The 11,039-nt window shown below is 42.7% G+C and overlaps 1 pseudogene across 1 annotated transcript; it reads left to right on the plus strand.

Moving 5' to 3' along the window:
• The first annotated feature begins 625 nt into the window (after nt 1-625).
• On the plus strand, nt 626-1,486 carry LOC309834045 (transcription initiation protein SPT3 homolog; annotated as a pseudogene). Its single transcript has 2 exons — nt 626-1,167; nt 1,336-1,486. The product of its transcript is annotated as a transcription initiation protein SPT3 homolog (transcript).
• Nucleotides 1,487-11,039: the final 9,553 nt, after the last annotated feature.

The following is an 11,039-nucleotide window of genomic DNA, read 5'->3' on the forward strand; positions in this document are numbered from 1 at the left end:
CCACCTCCGCCAACCCCCGCCCCACAGAGAGAGGCGAGCTCACGCCATCTTGTCCCCCCGGACGCGCCCAGCCACCCTTGCCCTTTAGACACGCTCAGCGCCTCCCCTCCCCTCCCCGCGTCCCTTTCCAGGCGTGTCCCCGGCCGCCGCCACCGCCGCCAAAACCGAACCATCTCTAACCCCACATTCTCCACGCGCGACGCGCAGCCGGGTCTACAAGCGTTCCTAGAACAGAGATGAGCTATCTGGAATAAGGCCAGCAAGTGACCTGTCCATTTAAGCCACAGACGAATAATACTGCAGCCAGCCCAATATCTACTGCCACTTCAGGTAGTGGAAGAACAGGGAAGTCTATAAGTTTTGCAGCAGAATTACAGAGTATGATGCGAGACAGAGGCTGTCCATTGCCACTGCATGTGGATGAATCTAGCTGTGGTTGGAGAAAGTGCATCTTGCCAAAATATATGTGTTTTCTTTAGGTGATTCTAGGAGGCCTCTCCGTGAAACAGCAGTTTTGGTAGAAGATGTAGTACACACTCAGTTAATTAACCTGTTACAGCACGCTGCTGAAGTTTCTCAACTTCGGGGAGCAAGGGTAATCTCTGCTGAAGATCTTCTGTTTTTGATGCACAAAGATAAGAAAAAACTTAGAAGACTGCTAAAGTACGTGTTTTTCCGAGACTACAAATCAAAGATTGTCAAAGGCATCGACAAGGATGATCTTCTGGAAGACAAATTGAGTGGCAGTAATAATGTGAACAAAAGATAAAAAGCTCAAGACTTTCTCAACTCTATTGACCAAACAGGAGAATTCTTGGCAATGTTTGAAGATGATGAAATTGATGAAGTTAAACAAGAAAGAATGGAGAGAGCAGAAAGACAAACTCGAATTATGGATTCAGCTCAATATGCAGAATTCTGTGAAAGTAGACAATTAAGTTTCTCCAGAAAAGCCTCCAAATTTCGAGACTGGTTGGACTGCAGCAGTATGGAGATAAAGCCCAATGTTGTCGCTATGGAAATTTTAGCATATTTAGCATACGAAACTGTGGCACAGTTAGTGGACCTGGCTCTTCTCATGAAGCAGGACGTGGTAACCAAGGCAGGAGACCCCTTCAGCCATGCCATTTCTGCCACCTTCATTCAGTATCACAGCTCTGCTGAGGGATCTTTCCTGAGGTCCTACCCAGACTCTCCTGAGAACACACCTCCTCCTACACCAAGCGCTCCATCGTCTGGATCACAGCTCTCAGGGAGAACCACATCAGGATCCCTAGGGAATGGGAGTGCGAGACAAGACTCAGCTAAAACCAAACGAAGGAAAAGAAAAAAGAGCATCGCGGCCTGTGGTGTTGAGGCTCACATCAATGCCATCCAGCCCTGACACATCAGAGAGGCCGTTCAACGCTACGGCCACAAGACTGGCCCCCCTTCCACATTCACAAGTGCCTACCGCAGGAATGGGATGGCTTTTCTGGCCTGCTGATGTGACTGTGACTGCGACAACAGGAAAGGCAATGTTATATTAAGGTGATTTCTGTTCCCCTCCTTGGGCAAAATAAAATACAAGTTTACCTTCTCCACAAAACAAACAAAAATAGAATCTGCCTGCCAATGCAGGAGACACGGGTTCAAGCCCTGGTCAGGGAAGATCCCACATGCCGTGGAGCAACTAAGCCCGTGCGCCACAAGTACTGAGCCTGTGCTCTAGGGCCTGCGAGCCACAACTACTGAAGCCTGTGTGCCATAGCTACTGAGGCCCACGTGCCTAGAGCCCATGCTCCACAGCAAGAGAAGCCACTGCAAGGAGAAGCCCATGCACAGCAAGGAAGAGTAGCCCCTGCTCGCTGCAACTAGAGAAAGCCCACGCACAGCAACGAAGACCCAACACAGCCAATAAATAAATAAATAAATAATAAATATATGTGCTACTCCCATTTTATTGCCCTGATTAGTTCAGTGGACCCTGAGTCAATGGTCAGCTCTACCAGCCTGGTCCTGGGGAGTCAGAAAAATTGGGAACCCTGTGTAAATACCTAGTTTCCCAGGTACCAAGAAAAGAGATATGAGTATTTCTCAATTGCTTTAGAACACATAGTGGGGAGGGGTGTGTTTGGCACATCAGAGAAAACTCCATCTGACATTCCAAAAAGACCAATTTACTTGTCTCTCACCCTCCTTCCTCTCTTCTTTCCTACTTTTCCCTTCCCTCTCCTACTAGGGATAATGACTCAGTGCTTTCCCTCAGCTAGACCCAATGGCAGTGTGACCTCAGGTAAACAGGGCTTCTGTTCCCCTCTGGAGGAACCCAGGTAGGAGGGCATGTTTCCGCATGAGGGTGGACTCTTATAGCCCTCCCCTCAGACCCTGTCCAGCTCCACCCCTCTCGGCATTTTCCAGATGTAAGTTCCCAATACTTTCTGCCCTCAGGGGTCTGGCTGAGAAGGGCAAGCCCTCACCTGGTGTTCAAGCCACACACCGACCAAGCCTTGCCTGGCCCCCACTACCTCCTCATCAGACACACTAGCTGCCTGGGGCAGCCAAAAATTCCAATTAAGAGCATCATCTTGGGGCTTCCCTGGTGGCACAATGGTTTACAGTCCGCCTGCCGATGCAGGGGACACGGGTTCGTGCCCTGGTCTGGGAAGATCCCACATGCTGCGGAGCAGCTGGGCCCGTGAGCCATGGCCGCTGAGCCTGTGCGTCCGGAGCCTGTGCTTCTCAACGGGAGAGGCCACAACAGTGAGAGGCCCGCGTACCGCAAAAAAAAAATCAGCATAGATGGATTGGAAAGTGAATCCCTCCACAAATAGTAGTTTGTCTAATAGTAAAGCAAATCAGAACTTATGTAATGCAAACATGTCTGTGAGTGGGAGAGGACAAGACAAGGGCAGAAAATGTGAATCAGGTTCTGCTAAAAAGCAGGCACCTGCTGGCTCCAGGTGCCTCTGAGGACCTGCCCTCAGGGAAGATGTCGGGGTTCCTGTTATTAAATCATTCATCCCCTTCCCTGCAAAAAGTGCCAAAGAGGAGGAGTTACTTCTCCTTGCCCCTTCACCGAGAAGATGGAAGCCCTAGAACATCAAGGTATGACTCACCCTCTCCACCTCCGCTCTCTCCTATCTCCAACCCCACCTGCTCCCTCACCCTCTCTCCTGACCATTGACAACAGAGGGTGAGTAAAGCCAGGAGGCAACAGGGGATGCCAGGAGCTGCACAGTTTATAGACTCTTGGCAGACTTTTGGAGAGGGAAGTGGCTGGGAGAGAAGGAAGGAGGGAATGTGCCCCAAGGCTTACGCCAAGGCAGAACTCCAAGGCAGGATCTCCCTCTGGCCATGGCGGGATATGGTGGGGGATGCTTACTCAATGTGGAAGGGTGTCCAGAGGCAGAGGGAGCCTGACCAGCAGGGACAATGAAGCCAGCTCTTTCTTCATACAGCTTTGCCCAGTTTTCCCATAACTTCAGAGGAGATTGCAGCAGCTGGAGCCTGAAGCCGCAGGCCTGAGCAGTAAAGCCATCATGCTTTCAACAGACACCCACTAAGCTACTACCATGTGCTGGGCCCCGTACTGAGTGCTGGGGACACAGAACTATCTCAGACATGGAGGAACTCACAGAGGAGTGGGAGAGAAAAACACAGAACGAATTAGGGCAGGGAAGTGCTTCCCATTACTGGAACCACAGGGAAGGGAGTGGAGGAGGAATTTGTTCCAGCTGGGGTGGAAAGAGAGGTCATGGAAGCATGCCCAGAAGAGAGTCCCTAGAATTGAGTCTGGAACGATAAGCAAGCCTTCCCTAGCAGAGAAAATAATGTGGATGGCCACGGCCACAGAGGCAGGGGACAGCCAGCCAGTTGTTGAGTCATGCCGGGGCACTGGGCATGAGGATGGGGCAGACTGAGGGAAGAGGCTGGAGAGGAAGGCCAGACCCAGATCACACCAAGCCTTGCAGGCCAGGCTGAGGAGCTGGGGCTCTACCCTAGAGGCCATGGGGAGGGCTGAAAGATTTGAACAGAACTGAGGCATTAGCCACTCTGGCTAATGTGGGGATTAGTGTGGAGAGGTGGAAAGGCCTAGAGGGTAGGAGAGCAGTGAGGAGGGCTGACAAGAGAAGGTGGAGGCTTATACTAGGGCAGTGGCCACTGAGGAGCACCTGGGTGTAAGACTAGTAGCAGCAAGACCAGAGGTCAGAGGTCAGCAGTCCAGTCCAGTCCAGTGTCCCAGACTCTAGCCCCAAGCTCCTGTTTCCTGTCCCAGCTTTGGATGGAAAAGAAGCATTGGAGGCAGCTTCAGAAAGGAAGAAGAAAAAGACATTATGGGAGACTTTGGGCAGTGACAGAATCAGGAGGTAGAAGGCAGGGAGCAGGGTGATTTCCTCCTCAAGCTGGAGATCTGCACTCAGCTCGGTGTGGTGTCAACCCCAAGAAGTAGGATGGCTTGGAGGAGTAGCGTGTCTGGGAGGGAGGGGGACCCTGCCTTGACTCCATTCAACAAGTTTGTTCAACAGACATTTGTCCTGAACTTGCTAAGGGAGACACACCAATCCTTTGGAACCGGCAGACCTGGTTCACCTCCCAGGTATACCATTTACCAGTTCCACGGCCACAGGAAAGTGACTTAATTTCTGAGCCAGTTTCCCCATCCGGAAAATGAAGACTGTCCTCCCTTCCACGTGCAGTTGTTTTAAAGATTAAAAATAATACATATGGGCTTCCCTGGTGGCGCAGTTGTTGAGAGTCCGCCTGCCGATGCAGGGGACGTGGGTTCGTGCCCCGGTCCGGGAGGATCCCACATGCCGCGGAGCAGCTGGGCCCGTGAGCCATGGCCACTGAGCCTGCGCGTCCGGAGCCTGTGCTCCGCAACGGGAGAGGCCACAACAGTGAGAGGCCCACGTACCACAAAATAATAATAATAATAATAATAATAATAATAATATATATGATAATAATTGTGGCACGTAGTAGGCGTTCAGTAAACGGCAGTCATTATTACTTGCCTAGAACTCTACCGAGGCTCTGACCGTGGAAAGGGAGGGTGAACCCAAAGCAGTCTTGGGCTTTAGAAAGTTCTGTGTTTCAGTGCTTCCCTCTGCTGGCCAAAAGGAACAGACACCACCGGGGAAAGAATTACAGGAGGCTGAAACCAGACAGAGATCCCTATCACCCCAACCACAGTAGGAATCTCCCTACATTGAGCATTCCCCAGTGGGAGGACACCAGCCTCCCTCCAGATGTGGATCCCTCCCAAGGCAGCAGATGTGAAGCAGCGTATAGACTGCCAGCCACTTAGCAGCAGTGTGAAACTGGATGTATCGCTTACCTCTCTGCACCTCTATTTACTTGGCTATAAAATGGGTGATGATCCCTACCATGTTTCAAAGAATTGTCGTGACTTTTGGGAAAAGAGATTATGCCTGGATAATGTCTGTGGACAGACATGACCTGAGCTACCCCACAAATGTTAATGATCAAGCATTTTCTGATGTCCCTTCCCCAACGTGCTGGGTGCTAGGGACCACAGGAAGATATAAGAAGTTGGCCCTGCCCTTGAGGAGCTCCAATCTGGTGGGAGAGGCAGCCATGCTTCAGGCAGGTATTGATGGGGTGGGATGAGGACTGTGCATGACTGGAGGAGTCAAGGAAAGACCTGCTGTTGTGCCAGCCTGTCCCAAGGACCCAGTTGTTCAGCCCTAAAACAACAGAGGATAGAGCCAAGCCCAGGATGACCTACAGGTCTCCAATCACAGCATCTCTTGGCATAATCCTTTCTGCTCCTCAATCCCCTTTCCCCCAAAGCAGTGAACAGGGAAAAGTGGTAGGAGGTCAACAGAGTCAACCAGCCAAAGCCACAGCTGTCTCTGAGCATAAGGTAAGACTCTCAAGACCTTGCCACACATTGTAATACCTTCTCACTGGAATTCCTGGACCAACTCCTGAAGGAGTTGCCCTCACCTTCAAAGCTTTGTTTTAACTTCACCCCACTAATCTTGTTAGACTCCACAGGTGGGTTTCCACCAGAGAAATGTATCCTGGTTCCCACAACCTATAGAAAATTCTTAGGACATGGATATTGACAAAGACTCACAGGGACAGAAAGAAGTTAAGACAACAGACAGGGACCAACTGGCAGGGAAACACACATATTTGGTCCTTCCTTAGAATTTAGGTTCAGAAGAGAAAATTTTTTGCATGACACGGAAGCACTGGGGCTGAGAGCACAAAGGAGAAACTTCAACCCTAATAAATGAAAAAGACATTCAGGCATAAATGACTGGAAAGGGAGAAATAAAGCTATCATTAAATACAGATAATATGATTGTCCACATAAAATGAAACAAAACAAAAAAATCCACAAATTATTAGAATTATTAGGAGAGCAAGGCAATTGGACATAAAGGCAATATACAAAGGTCATTGCATTTCTATATACCAGCAACCAACAATTGCCATAGAAAACAATATTTAAAAGGTTCTAACTGTAATAGCAACAAAATTATAAAGTGCTTAGGCATAATAGTAACTAAAAGTTGTGTAAGATCTACATGTAAATAATTACAATAAATTACTGAGAGATACTTCCTCAGCCAAATGATCAAATCTAACTTCACCAGTAATTACACAGATGACACTGTACCTTCAAATGTGATACACTGAGATGGACATCGCAGTGTTATAGTATTCCTGCCACAAATGTTTTACCTGAATCTAACCTTGAGGAAACAATCATACAACACTTCCTGGTGGGAGTGTATATTTGACAACCATTTGGAGTCTAAATTGAAGGACATTTTTGCAAAACAACTGGCCTGTACTTTCAAAAATATCACAAAAGACAAAAATTCACACAGGTTAATGACAGGTGGGGAACCGCTCTAGATTAAAGGAGAAAAAAGACAAAGCAATTAAATATGGTGTGAGATCTTTGATTTGATCCTGATGCTTTTTAAATCAGCTACGAAGGACATTAAAGGAGCAATTGAAGACTTTTTGTTAAGAACTTTATATTAGAAAATAATAATGCATCAGTGTCAAATTTCCTGAATATGATCATTACACTGTGCTCATGCAGAAGAACATCTATGTACTTGGGAGTTATATGCAGAAATATTTGGGAGTACAATTTCATAACTTGAGAGTATGTTACCCTCAAATTGTTCAGAACAAAAGAATACATTAATACTTATATAAATATAGAGAGCTAAAGCAAACATTTCAAGGGCGCGCAGGTATTGATTTACTACTCTTGTGGATATATAGAGTCCTGATTATTGTTCCCAAATTAAAAGCTGGGGGGAAAACCTTACTGAAAGATATGAAAGATTTAAATAAATAGAGACATATCTATCCCATGTCTCCAAATAGAAATATTTAATACGGTTAATTTTAGATTCAATTCAACCTCAATCAAAATCTCCATAGAGCTTTTTTAAAATTCAACCTAACAAACTGATTGTAAACTAATATGGAAGAGGAAAGGGCCAAGAATATCCTAGATATTTCTGAAGAAGAAAAGGGAGGAAAGACTTGCCCTACCAGTTATCAGAATATATTATGAAATCACGGTAATTAAGACAGTATGATGATAGAAATGGCCAATATGAACTAGAATAGACAATCCCCAAGCAGACCTATCACGTAATATGACAGAAATGAAAAATGTGAAACTGGATCCATATTTTGCCCTATACACAAAAAATCCGTTCAAGATGAACTAAGGACCAAAATGGAAAATATAAGACTTTGAAGCATTTAGTACAAAATACAGGTTAATATTTTTATAACTTTGACGTGGGAAGTAATTTCTTAAACAATTTACAATAAAAGAGCTAATCATAAAACAAAAAGAATAATGAGCTATATTAAAATAATTACTTTTGTCCATTAAAAGACATTTTAAAGAAAGATAAGCAATAATTTACAAACTGGAAAAAATACAATTGTAACAGAAAACCAACAAAAGACATATAAAGAATGTATAAAATGCCTCAAGTCATTCATAGAAGGAAAAACAATAGAAAAATGAACTAAAGTCACAATTAGGCATTTCACAGAAAAAGAAACCAAATCTTTAATAAACATTTGCTGAACCTCATTAGTAATCAGGTAAAGGAAAACAAAGGCTACAATGAAATCCCAATGACCCCATTCAATTTACAAAGATTAAGAAGTCTGAGAGCATAGCACAGGGAACTATATTCAATATCTTGTAATAACCTATAATGGAAAAGAATCTGAAAAAGAATATATTTATGTATATATGGAGAGAGATATAGATATATATAGATATAACTGAATCACTTTGCTGTACACCTGAAACTAACACAACATTGTAAATTAACTATATTTCAATTAAAATGGTTAAAAATAAAAAATAAAGAAAGAAGTTTGACAATAGCAAATGTTAGAAAGAATGTTGGTCAACTATTCTACTATACACTGTGCGTGGAAGTGTAAATTTACACAACCATTTTGATTAAAAATTTAGTATTATCTTATAAGTTTAAATTTTCAGATACTCTACAACCCAGAAATTCCACTTCAAGATATGTATGTGTGTGTGTATGTAAGTGTGGGTGTGTATGAGGAGAGATGCACCAGGATACATGTACAATAATATTTTTAGCAGTACTGTTTGTAATAGCAAAATAATAGAGACAACTCCATTAATATCCATTGACAGGAAATTGGTAAATTGTGATATATTTTCAGAAAAGGATATTTTATATGCAGCAGCAAAATTGAATGAACTATAGCCCATATTACAATTTGGTTGAATATTGGTAATATTTATATTAAAAGAAAAAAGCAAGTCTCAGAAGATTGTATACAGCATGATATTCTTTCGTAAATTTCAAAAAAAAGCTAGAACTACAAAAAGTGTGTATGTGTGTTTGTTTTGAAAATCAAAGAAATGACAAATAGAAATTTCAGGATGGTGTTTACATGGGACGGGGAAAGGGGATGGACACTTAAATGTAATTATTGTTTTCGTTTTTGTATTTTGCTATTCTTTTGTGAATTTTATTTTATTATTTTTTATACAGCATGTTCTTATCAGTTATCCATTTTATACATATTAGTGTATACGTGTCAATCCCAATCACCCAATTTATCCCACCACCCCCACCCCCACCCCGCTTTCCCCACTTGGTGTCCATACGTTTGTTATCTACATCTGTGCCTCTAGTTCTGCCTTGCAAACTGGTTCATCTGTACCATTTTCTAGATTCCACATATATGTGTTAAAATACGATATTTATTTTTCTCTTTCTGACTTACTTCATTCTGTATGACAGTCTCTAGGTCCATCCACGTCTCTACAAATGATCCAATTTCATTCTTCTTTATGGCTGAGTAATATTCCATTTTATATATATACCACATCTTCTTTATCCATTGGTCTATCATTGGGCATTTAGGTTGATTCCATGACCTGGCTATTGTAAACAGTGCTGCAATGAACATTGGTGTACATGTGTCTTTTTGAATTATGTTTTTCTCTGAGTATATGCCTAGTAGTGGGATTGCTGGGTCATATGGTAATTCCATATTTAGTTTTTTAAGGAACCTCCATACTGTTCTCCATAGTGGCTGTATCAATTTACATTCCCACCAACAGTGCAAGAGGGTTCCCTTTTCTCCACACCCTCTCCAGCATTTGTTGTTTATCGATTTTCTGATGATGCCCATTCTGACCAGTGTGAGTTGTAGTTTTGATTTACATTTCTCTAATAATTAGTGATGTTGAGCAGCTTTTCATGTGCTTCTTGGTCATCTGTATATCTTCTTTGGAGAAATGTCTATTTAGGTCTTCTGCCCATTTTTGGATTGGGTTTTTTGTTTCTTTAATATTGAGCTACATGAGCTGTTTATATATTTTGGAGATTAATCCTTTGTCCATTGATTTGTTTGCAAATATTTTCTCCCATTCTGAGGGTTCTCTTTTATCTTTTTTATAATTTGCTTGGCTGTGCAAAAGCTTTTAAGTTTCATTAGGTCCCATTTGTTTATTTTTATTTTTATTTCTATTACTCTAGGAGGTGAATCAAAAAAGATCTTGCTGTGATTTATGTCAAAGAGCGTTCTTCCTATGTTTTCCTCTAAGGGTTTTAGAGTGTCCAGTCTTACATTTAAGTCCTTAATCCATTTTGAGTTTATGTTCATGTATGGTGTTAGGGAGTGTTCTAATTTCATGCTTTTACATGGAGCTGTCCAGTTTTCCCAGCACAACTTATTGAAGAGGCTGTCTTTTCTCCATTTTATATCCTTGCCTCCTTTGTCATAGATTAGGTGACCATAGGTATCTGTGTTTGTCTCTGGGCTTTTTATCCTGTTCCATTGATCTATATTTCTGTTTTTGTGTCAGTACCATATTCTCTTGATTACTGTAGCTTTGTAGTATAGTCTGAAGTCAGGGAGTCTGATTCCTCCAGCTCTGTTTTTTTCCCTCAAGATTGCTTTTGCTATTCGGGGTCTTTTGTGTCTCCATACAAATTTTAAATTTTGTTCTAGTTCTGTAAAAAATGCCATTGGTAATTTGATAGGGATTGCATTGAATCTGTAGATTGCTTTGGGTAGTATAGTCATTTTCACAATATTGATTCTTCCAATCCAAGAACATGGTATATCTCTCCATCTGTTTGTGTCATCTTGGATTTCTTTCTTCAGTGTCTTATGGTTTTCTTAGTACAGGTCTTTTGCCTCCTTAGGTAAGTTTATTCCTAGGTATTTTATTCTTTTGGTTGTAATGGTGACTGAGATTATTTCCTTAATTTCTCCTTCTGATCTTTCACTGTTAGTGTATAGGAATGCAAGAGATTTCTGTTCATTAATTTTGTATCCTGCTACTTTACCAAATTCACTGATTAGCTCTAGTAGTTTTCTGCTGGCATCTTTAGGATTATCTATGTACAGTATCATGTAATCTGCAAACAGTGACAATTTTATTTCTTCTTTTCCAATTTGTATTCATTTTATTTCTTTTTCTTCTCTGATTGCCATGGTTGAGACTTCTAGAATTATGTTGAAAAATAGTGACA

Source organism: Grampus griseus (genome assembly GCF_964374135.1).
Source record: "Grampus griseus genome assembly, chromosome: 1".
In the NCBI taxonomy this organism is placed as follows: domain Eukaryota; kingdom Metazoa; phylum Chordata; class Mammalia; order Artiodactyla; family Delphinidae; genus Grampus; species Grampus griseus.